This window comes from Lissotriton vulgaris, chromosome 8, assembly GCF_964263255.1.
Source record: "Lissotriton vulgaris chromosome 8, aLisVul1.2, whole genome shotgun sequence".
Lineage (NCBI taxonomy): Eukaryota > Metazoa > Chordata > Amphibia > Caudata > Salamandridae > Lissotriton > Lissotriton vulgaris.
In genome coordinates, this window is record NC_141696.1 from 859,811,939 (window position 1) to 859,823,946 (window position 12,008).

Here is a 12,008-nt window from a genome sequence, read left to right on the forward strand (position 1 = left end):
ATTAATTTACACGGAGCATGTGATGGAAATTCTAACAACCTTTCATGCCACCAGCTAGTCACACCTGCAACTCAGATAGAGCCCTTCTTTATGCAACTTGCAAACGGGAGTTACATTCTTAGAACGGATCACAGATGTTGTGGCCTTGTGCCAGGGAAAAGTTATCTAGTAAGAGTAACATCCATGGTCAAATGCTGTATGCAGGCATTGTTCCCGAGTGGGCCTGCAGACACAGTGACTCCCATCTGGCCTCGTCTGAATCTCTATTCTATACGAATTGATACTTTAAGCAAAATGAAATCTGTACTTTTACAGACAACAGTGCCTATAACGTCATCAAAAGAGACGTATGATCTTCTAGTTGCAAGGACAGCTACTGAAGTTCATGAACTTTTATCAACAAATTGCCCCGTGCATTTCGTACAAATGCTGAGCCAACTCCTTAACATGTCTAGTGCCACAAGCATCCCAGGCATATTTAAGACAGTCTTTACGGGACTGCTAACACCTTTTCAGGCAATTTTGGGAATCGTTCCTAATTTTGTGCACTCTGTTTTTGGCGGCATACCATTATTTTTGGGACTTGTAGCAGGGATTTTATTTTTGGTCCTCCTGCTTCGTTATGGCAAGCCTCAGCTCAGACATAGCTCCCATGGGAATAGAAGAGACAATCCTAGCAATGCGCTACCGGGACAGGATAACTAACGTCCTTGGATTGGCCAGGCTGAGAGACCTAAACATGACCTGGTTCCTTTCATTCAGACCTATATGGCAAAATTGCATTTTACCTGTGCTACGATGTATGCTTTGCGGAGATGAATGCGTGTTGGACATCTGTCTTTCACTTCCATCAGCAGTACCAATGGACGTCAATACTTTGCTCGGTCCAATAACGGCTCACGCATTGTGTTGTCCCCAGCGGCTACCAATCCTGATGACGGCATTCGTGGAGACTCCTGTGCTACAACCAAGTGGTAACAGTGGAGCGAGTGACAAAAGCAACATCATCCAGGTACAACGTTCAGTGAGCATTGCTGGTCCTGCCCTTGACGACAGCAATCACTCTCACACCTGCCAAGTTACAGCGCTATCTAATTTGGTTGAACTATCACCTGAATTTGTAGAGCCTGTCTGATATGATGTTCTCACCCATACAGAAACAATAACTTTTGAGAAGCTTTCCGACACACAGCGTTCCCATGAACTCCTGAATTCGGCCTTCAGTTTTGATCAACAAAAACTACTAACAGCGTTGGAACTCGATTTCCCCGTTCAAGCATTAATTTTTTGAATTGGATATTTTTCAAATATTGACCCTCTTTTTGGCACGAACAATTCTTTGCTTGAGGTAAAATCTATTCTTAAAGAACAGAAGTTCAAACTTCTATTTTTTTACACACACCTAGAGACATAACAACTTACATTAGCCTCTAGCACATGTTATTGCAATGCATTTATATGTGATGATTTATCTCGCCCTTCTTCTGTTTCAGAGATACTTCATGTGTAATTCTTTTTGCATAATCGTTCATTGATTTCATATGCAATAATTTTTGAATGATTTCTATGCTTCAAAAACGTACAGTACCTAAATTTCACGTATTACAATATACGCCTATTTCGAATGCATTTATGTATTTTGGGGTGGGCAATGTTACACATGCATCTAATTGCTCTAGTTTTAGTAATTTGATGGACATGAAAACGTGGAGTGGGTGTTGCGTGTTTATCTAGGCTCCTGATCGATACTGTGACCTTATGCCCCTATTCGGCTATAAATCCATTTATTCCCTATATTGGCATAACCGTTCAAGTGCGATACTCAGAAAGTCATCTCTGGCCTCACACGAACAGAGCCACGTTCAAGGATATCTCTCTCTGCCACTTCCTTTGCAACCAATTAGTGCAATGACAGAGCAGAAGTCACTATCTGATATTCCTAGATTAACACTGCGAGTTCTTCAACAAGATAAAAACTCAGCAAACTGGGAAATCCCCCTTGCTTTGTTTTGATAAGTAATAGAACTCTAATGAGCAACTGATAGCTATCACTTCCTAGTGACATCTTTAATTGACGTCTTATGTCCAGCAAACTTGCGTCAAACCAGGCACCTGTCAGGTATAAATACTACCAACGTTGCCTTAAGCTATAGCTCGTTGCTGCAGTTGGTATCCCATTGCTGCTGTATGCTGTATGCAGTACGCTGATGCTGCTGCCCCGCTGCTGTTGGTGAAGCTACTGATACCATTATCGCTGCTAAAGCGCGAACGATGGTGCGGTGAGCTTAGGAGCTGAACAGCCGTCCCTCTGCGAAGAGCCCAGCAGATTCCAGCTGCCCGCGGACGCTGTCCCCCCTCCTCCCTCGACGCGCTGAAGAAGAGCCGCTGCCTTTCTCGTGCAGAGAAATCCAGCTCCAGCGTTTCTGGTCTGCCCTCGCGGGTGACTGGGATATCGAGTTCTACCCTGAAAGAAATACCAGACTTCCATCATTCTATTCAGAGGTATGGTGTTGACTAAACCCTTAGACGAGAATTCTTGAAGCAAACCTTGGCAAAACCAACTTAACTTAAAGCTACTTACTTACTCCCCTTCCACGTGTTAGGCTTAGGTCAGGCACACTGGGGTAGGCTTAGTTAGAAGCACCAGTTGAGTATTTTAGCCTAATGTATATATGACTATATATATGTTTTATTACTTTTAAACCATTGTATGGCTAAGAAACCATATCAATGCTTTTACAGTATTATTTCGCAATCCTTATCTTACTGTACGTACTTTTTATCATAACAAGTCTTGCAATTGTGGCAATACATTTCTCTTGTACGAGAAGAAAGACTGTTCAATAAATGTTAACCCTTTATTGACAAACGCCCGTCTCTCTATTCTCTACATATCGTGAAAGTAAACTGCACTAATCTGACTGAGTGAAATACCTGTCTATTGTTTCACACGACCCTAGAGATTGACTCTTGATCTGAGGAGCAAAGTTGTCATGTTGCACGGTTGTTGGAAAACTGAATCCCTTCTTGTCTGTGCCAGGGAAGCTGATCACTTCCCATGCAGAGAAGAAAGTTTCCAGTGACCTCTGAGCTAGTTGGTAACAAACCCAATTAAGTTTAGCATAGTCAGTGGAGGCCTGGAATATCCGCAGTTCCACGTCGATACTACTGTTTATGTTATTCCAATGCGCAGGGCCTAGTGGGAAACTAGGAACTACACTACAATATAATAAACCCCAGGTACAGCACTTTAGCTTGTTCTAATAGGCATATCTCCAGTTGAAGTATTAAGGAGTGATTCCTCAATTGTTGAAGTACTTTTTGAATGTGTTGATGATGTTCTTCCAGGGACTTGGAAAATGTCAAGATATTGTCTAGAAAAACTATGAAATTTAAATTCAATAGTTCTCAATAGAAACTGTACATGACATGGTGGAAGATTGATGGAGCGTTGTCAGACCAGGGCATGACCCGGTATTCAAGATGCCCTAAGTCTGTTTTCTACTCATCTCCAGTCTTTATCCTTAATAAATTATATGCCCCTCTGAATTCTAGCTTGGAGTACACCTGGGTTACCAATCACTGAGTCCAGCATATCCTTTATTAATGGTGAGGGATACCAACTTTGATCATGATCTTTGTTTAGGTTTCTATTCTATTCTATTCCATTCTATATTCTATGCAAGGCTTTGATTCATTTGACATTTCAGGCACCAAAAAAGAGGTGCCCCAGCAGGAGACACTGAAGGAAGACTTAGAACGTTCTTTAGATTCTCATCAATGTACTGGTACAACACCTTCTTTTGTGTTTTGGAAAGCAGATAATCTTGCCAAAAGTATAGCCAAACCTAGAACTAAATTTATAACACAGTCCCAGTGTTGGCAAAGGTTTAGCCTTTTCATATACATCACCAAAATCATTCTAATGTACAGGAACTGAAGACAAGTTGGTGTCGGAGCATGTTGCAGTTTTAGGTCATCATCCACGAGGTCCAAGACCAACTGTTGCCTGAGCAGCATGCCTGTCTCTCTGCTTCAGCCACCACACCACTTCGGTAGAAGAAGAATGCAAAGGTTTCAGGATAAACACAAGGGAAAGGTGTTTGTGAACAAACAACATTCTAAAATAACAAGCTAAAATAAAAGAATAAAACAGTTTACCAAAATAACAAACAGAATGATAAACTATCCTCCAGAGGTTAAGCAAATGCCCTTTATTGGCGTTCCCGCGTTCAACGATAAAGAGGCTTCAGATTGTGCAGAACTGTGCAGCTCGAATCCTCTCACAGACCCGCCCACAGAGAATCTGCACGAGCAGCTATAGCCTCCCTACGCCGGCTCTCAGTTGCGGAGAGGATCCAGTTTAAATCCCTATGTATTGTCCACAAGATTCTTTCCTCCAAGGGTCCACCTATCCTACATTCCATCATCTCTCCACACCGCCCCATTAGAGCCCTGCGTTCTGGAAATAAACGCATGGCAGTAGTCCCAAGAATATATAGGTTCAGGAGTGGGGGAAGAGGATTCTCCTACATCGCCTCCAAGAGCTGGTATGCTCTTCCAAATGATATTAGTTTGGAGGACGATTACATGTCCTTCCGCAGACAGCTGAAAACATTCTTGTTCCCGGTCACCTAAAGCTGGTCATTTGTGTAGGTTCGGTTCTAAGCGCTGGGAGTCCTTTTGGTAGCAATGAGCTCTACAAGTGCCAATTCATTCATCCACTTGGACCTGCAGAACGAGTAATCATAAGGAAAACGTTAGTATAGATATCAGGGCAGATATGTCACTCAAACTGAAACTGACAGCTGCTACCTACCTAAAGGGTACTTAGTGTTTGCTAAAGAGGGGAAACATGAAACTGCACCTACTAATCAAGCACAGTGGAGGAGGGGCAACAAACTATGACCTCACGATGATGTACATATACAAGAATTTCACAAGTGTATATACATTACTTGTCACAGCTCAATATTATGTATCACAACACGTAACTCTTGTACAGTATCAATCTTCTACCTAGAAGATGCGTGATTCCCATTAGTATGCTGACAAAGTGCACACCGATGTTTAGTGTTTCTCCTCACAAGATAGCACACCAGATTGCACAAAAATAAAAAGGTCCTAGAGAAGCTGAAAGAGAACACAATACACACAATAAACAACAAACGTAGCTGTGCAGCTAAATAGCCCTAGCATAGCTGTTTTTGGAATGTTCAGCAGCTTGAATATACACCGTATTCGCCAGAAGTGAGAGATACCAAGCTTTCCTTTATGCAGGTTGGCGGCCAGAGACCAAACAAGGCAACAAAGCTCCTACCAATGAGTGTGACTGCCATGGGACTAATCTCTAAGCGGGAGAGCTCTAAATACAGTACCTATCTGTAGTAAATATCAAAGCAGTAAAGTTGATGAAGTGGATTTATTATTAGTTGCACGGTTGTGGAGCTGTAACAAAAGTCGCTCCCACACATCAAAAGATTAAAACGATCTGCCGTCTTCAAAACATTACATTCTAAGAATCACAGAATTAATAGAAAACTGTGATGACATGCACAACTACACCGCTGAATACACAGATAATGCAGCGCAGAATTCCAACACAGAAAGAGAACATTACCTTTCCTTCTCCTTAAACAAAATAATAAAGTAAAATAAAAAATTTAAAAAAAACATATTAATCTAAAAATCTTTTAGGAGTAACAGGAACTCTTGAGCTCCTCCTAAGTATAGTTTGAATTTCTTCAGAGCCACTGACAGAACTTCTTTCAGTAGGAATAGTTTGATCTTTGAGGGAAGATTTAACCTTTTCAATTTTAGAAATATTCCACCAGTGACCACCCATGACTTGAACAGCATTTTTGCCAATCTTAACAACTTTTACAGGTTTGCCATATTTACATTCTCCTTTTTTAACATGAATAGGAGTTTTAATTCTGATCAAGTCGCCAGCCACAAGAGAAACAATATTTACACCTTTCTTTTTATCAAACCATTTTTTTGTTTCTCTTGAGATACAGACATATTGGTATTCACAATGTCCATCAGTTTCTAAACATCAGAATTAGTCTTAACTCATTTATTCTTCCATCCAGGCTTTAACCTGATACTTGCTTTTTGCCCTCTGAGTAATTCAAAAGGAGAGACTTTTGTGGATGAATGTGGGGTTGTCCGATAGAACCACAACATACTATTCACAGAATTGACAATACCATGATTACCAGACCTTGCCCATTTGATACATTCACCAATCACTCTATTCATCCTCTCGACGAGGCCATTAGTTTGAGGATGATAAAAAGAGCTATTTGAATGTTTAATTACACTGGACCTTTGAAAATTCTCTAGATCATTGCTAACAAATTGAGTCCCATTATCAGACATAAGTGTCTCAGGGAAACCCTCCCTTAAAAATACTTCACTCAAAAAGGAAATAACATAGGAAGTGTTAGCTTTACATACAAACCTAATCTCAGGCCACCATGAACTGTAATCCATTAAGACTAAAATAAAACGAAAACCACTGGTTAAATTGTCAAAAGGTCCTAAAACATCAATACCCAACTTCATCCACGGTCCAGCAGGACATTCAATAGGCACCAAAGGTGGCGTAACAACTTTCAAACTTTTGTCAGACGTACTGCAAATACAACAGTTGCTTACTAAATGTTCAATGTCACCATCCATCTTTGGCCACAAAAAATTCTCCCTAACACGTCGTTTGGTAAGAGTGGCACCTAAATGTCCTTCATGTGCATGTTTGATAATGTTTAACCATAATATATGTGGAGGTATGAACTTATCCCCTCTCAACCTCACTCCATCTTAAATAGAAAGTTCTCCTTCCACCTTCCAGTAAGGTTGCAATAAAGGAGACAAAATCTTTTCTCGTGGCCAGACTTTCATTGCGAACTCAAAAACTTGTTGGAGAAGATCCTCTTCAGCAAGTGCTTTCTTCCATTCATTCTCAGAACTGACTAAAGGAACAGGAAGATCCAAAGCTGCCACAAAACAGTCGTCATAATCCTCCTCACACATCTCATTAAACGCAATATCATCACTTTCATCTTTTATCCGAGGAAACCTTGATAGAAAATCGGCTCTACCATTTTTGCCTCCAGAAATATGAGCCACATCAAAATTATACTGTTATAATCTTGAAACCATCCTCAAAATTCTTGAAGTGCAACATTTGTTAACACCTGCACTCAAAATGGACACTAATGGCTTGTGACCTGTGAAAAGACAAAAATGTCTACCTCAAATATACGGACAAAATTTATCAACCGCCCATAGACAGGCCAAAAGTTCCTTTTCAATAACCGAATATTGAATTTCAGTCTCCCTCAAAACTCTGGATGCAAAACCCACAGTATTTTAACAATCCCCACACTTTTGAGTTAAAATAGCACCAAGACTAACCTGACATGCATCAACTGTAATGCAACAAGGAACATTGGGATCAAAAGGTTTAAGGGGCATATTACCAAGCAATAGCGATAATTATCGCTATTGCTTGGTTAGAGATAAAAATTTACCGCTGAGCTGCGGCGATTTTTATCGCAGATAAACCTTGGTATTACCAAGGTTTATCGCAAATGCGATAAAAATTGGCCGCAATGCATGAATATCGCTGAAAAGTCAGCGATATTCATGCATTACCGAGCTAATGCTCTTAGCCATGTTATCCACCTCCCATTGGATAACATGGCTAAGAACTGCTCAGGGCAGGTGTTAGCTTTTGGACATATTCGCGCTTAGCGCGAATATCTCCAAAAGTTGGTAATAGGAGATAGCGATGTAACATCTTTGCACGCCCACTTTGCATGTCATTAGTGATAAATATCACTGACATGCAAAGTGGGGCCCAAGATGGTCGCTATCTCCTACTAGTTGTCGCTAACTGGTGTTAGCGACAGCTAGGTAATAGGGAGATAATTTTATCTCCGCTTTCTTGGCTTTTAAAGCCAAAAAGGCGAAGATAAACCCCCTTGATAATATGCCCCTAAGTGCCTTACCTTCACCAAGAATGGACTTAATAAGTTGAAATGCAGAGTCACACTCCTGTAACCAACAACAGTTGACACCTTTTTTGACAGCTGATGGGACGAACTATTGTTGCAAAGTCAGGAACAAATCGTGAATAGTACTCACATAACCCTAAAAGAGACTTTACACCAGCTTTATCAACTGGAGCATGTGCATCAATAATAGCTTCAAGCAAACCCTTCCTTTGATTGATACCATCTTGAATAAGCAAATGGCCTAAATATTCAAACTCAGTACAAAAGAATTTGCATTTCTCTGGTTTAAGAACACCTTTCCTTTGAAAAGTTTCAAGAACTCTGTCAAGAATCACATCATGAGAAATATCATCTTTAGCAAAAGTTAACACATCATCTTGAAAGATAAGAACGCCCTCAATGTCCTTCAATATGTCTTGCATGACTCTTTGGAAAACAGAGGCGGCGGACGCCAAACCAAAAGGCATCAGTCGATATTGAAAAGTACCAATAGGTGAAATAAAAGCTGTTAAATGACGTGAATCGGGATGCAACGCGATCTGATGGTATGCACAAGCCAAGTCAAGTTTCGTAAAATACTTAGCACCCCTGATACTGGAAAACAAATCATTGATCTTGGGTAAAGGATAGGTATCAAACCAAATTTCTCTGTTTAAAGATCTGAGGTCCACACATACTCTAAGTTTGCCACAACATTTTTGGGCCACGACCAAAGGAGACAACCATAACAATGATTCTGCAGGTTCAATAATACCCTTGGAACAGAGGTTTTTTAATTCAAGGTTGAGATCATCCCTCACACTAAAAGGAACTCCTCTTAATTTATGTTTCATGGGAATGGCATTTGCTTTAACAATGATTTTATGTCTAAAACCATGAATTTTACCCACATTGTCAGAAAAAACAGAAGGATACTTGATTTTCCACTTTTGTCCACTGTCATCACAGCTGGCTATATCAACTTGTACAAGAGTTCCTGGTCTTAAAACAATCCCAAAATGTCCTTGGTGGAACCATCCTAGTATGTTTAGGCCCTTAACAGCAACATATACTTTTCCCTTTATCTTTTTGCCCTTGAATTCCATTATATCTTCAATAAAGCCAAGAAGCTCAATACGACGTCCTTCATAAGAAACAGGACAACGATCAGGTGGTTCAAGAACTCTTTCACCCCAAGTTTCCTTGAATAATTCCTGTGTAATCATGGTGATTTTCACACCAGAATCAACCAATAACTTGAGATTGTTACCCCCCACACAAACTTCAGCTATGGGGTCTCTGCACTTGGAAGGAGCACCAGTGATTACATCATTGGAATTCACTTGACAACATTCAAATTAATCAGTAATAACAGGAACTATGTCAATATCAGAATCCTCATCAGATTCAACTGCACATACAGTAGATGTTTTTGAATTTTTAAGTTTTAAACATACTTTGTCAAAATGTCCTAACTTTTTACAATAATTACAGGTAAAATTGCTAGCTGGACATTTCACACCTTTAGAGTGTGGAGGGTTACCACATCTCATGCAAAGAATACTGTTGTTAGTAAAATTGTTACTAGGTTTGTGTTTACTTTTGTTGCTACTATTCTTTTGTTTGTTCTTACTAACCAGAACAGTACTGTTCCTATTAGTCGTAACAGCTCCAATGGCATCAGAGGGTTTGTCATCTAGTTCCTTAACACCTTGGCTGCTAATGGTTTTCCCCTCCTGTGCTGAGTGGCTTTGAAAGCCACTGTTCATGACGAGCTCAGCTCGTCATAAGCACAGCTCCACTGTGCCTCATGACGAGCTGAGCTCGTCATGAGCATGGAAGGGGTTAAGCGAAGTAATAGATGTTTCAATACTCTTAGCTACTTTGATTGTTTCATCTAAAGAAGGTTTGCCCATAGATAATAGCTTCTGCCTAATTTGTTTTTCCTTACAATGACAAACAAATTGATCACGGATTAATTGATCCGTGAATCTTTTGAAAAGACAATCAGCAGCTAACCTCCTTAATGCCAAAATGCATGTATCTACATCCTCCCCTTCAGTTTGTTTTCTTTTAAAAAATTTATGGCGAAGAACTACAATACTAGGTTGTTTGTCAAACCTATTCTTTAACTTTAGAATGGTCTCTTGATATTCATCAATGTTATCATTTTCATTTTAACTAAATCAGGGAGATGTTTAAAAATTGACCTCCCTTCAAACCCAAGTGTGTGTAGTAATAAACATTTTTTTCTTTCAGCATTAAATCTTGATTCTCCAATTGCTCCCAGATAGGTCTCAAAAGCATCAGACCAAATCTCCCACCTGACAGGGGGTTCTCCTGGGTTATCTAAAAATGGTGATGGAGGTGTCACAGATTGCAAGGTACACATTGTAGGAGAGTAGGGTCTGCAATCCTATGATCACCCAGATTTTTCGCTTTTGTTTCACTGGTTTACGACTTTCTCTGGCTGTGGGCCTGCCAATCAGACCCACAGCCTGGCTGTTCTCTTTCTAAATTACGATATGTACCCTAGGTGCATTTACCAATTGGTACTGGGCCACCTTATCAGACCCTGTAACTCAGGGCATAGGTGTACCCAGGGCCGCCAGGGGCTGCAGCATTTATTATGCCACCCCTGGCTGGCCTCCTGGATTTGACACAACTGGCTGCATGACAGCTGGGGCAAAGTCGTGTAATCACCCTTTGCTTTAGGTATAGTAGCTCTATATCTAACCATACAATGGACACCCGAGTTCCTGTCAGTCACTCCTATGGCAGGCCTTGACAATCCTGAAGGCAGAGTGCGTGGGCTCGTGTGAACTAGGTTCTGGCCCGAGCCGAGCCCGGTTGCAGCTTGCGGAATCAAGACCCAATGGCTGTTCCATGATAACGCGTACTACATCGGTAACTGCGGTGTCGCGTTATCAAGGCATGTCGAGTAAGGTGTCATACGAATCGGGATGCTGCCCTCTCACCAATTCTGGCGACGAGGTTAGCATTCCGCCCTTCTAGAGGGACACGACATGTACGTAACTGTGAACCCCGGTTAAAGTTAACTAAAGCCTCAGCTCCACAAAATGGATGCTGCCACCACAGACACGAGTCTGACCTCCTGCTGCTGGGAGTCCTTCCAACGAGGAGCGCTTGGACAAAGGGTTTCCTGTCGAGGGCGGTGTTCGCACCGTCCCAGACAGGGTTTGTGTATTCTGGGTAGGTAGGGCTTTTGCGAGAAGGTGACTCCGGAGTGGCACCCCGGTGCTCACTACGCATCTGCCGGTCAGAACCAGTTCCAGGGGCGCCAGCCCTGGCCTGGGGAAAGTCCGGCAGGGGAGAGGGGTGTAACTACCCCCCTTCCTGGTCCCACCCTTAGGGCAGGACCTAGTCATGTACCCACCCCTTTCTTTAGAATAAAGGCCGGAGCGGGGACCCTTCCAAATTAGATCATCTTTGAATCAAGAACTACTTTCTACGAAAGGACATTCGAGACTCTTCTCAAGATTTCTCCCTTGTGACTAAGGAGTAGTCACCCTGCATCAGCGGGCACCATCTAAGAACTCTGCGGTTTGCTGCAAGTCCTTCCTCAAGGATCCGACGGCCCAGCTCGACGAGAACCGGCTTCCCTGGCACCTCCGACCTCTACCCACGTCATCAGCTCAGCTGTGATCTGTGGGTGCGACGAGACCTCGAGGGACCGGCCATCATCAAAACCTGCACGCTTTTCTTAACCAGCACGACCATCGAAGCAATTCTCTGGTGAGTGCTCTGGGGTCCGAGAAGCCCCGACCCTGAGCAGCTCCAGCACCGAAGTGCAGTCTCCCAGTATCTCCACGATCTGCGTGGGGCCCTTCTGCTCGCTGCTCAGCACGTTGTCTGGTCACTAGCCGCTGGCTTGTGCCCTTCCTTGACGACATCCGACAACCAACACTGCTGGTCTGGTTGCTCCAGACCGGCCCTTGCTCCCTTTTTCGAGAGGAGCACCCCGGACCCACCTGGTCCATCCAA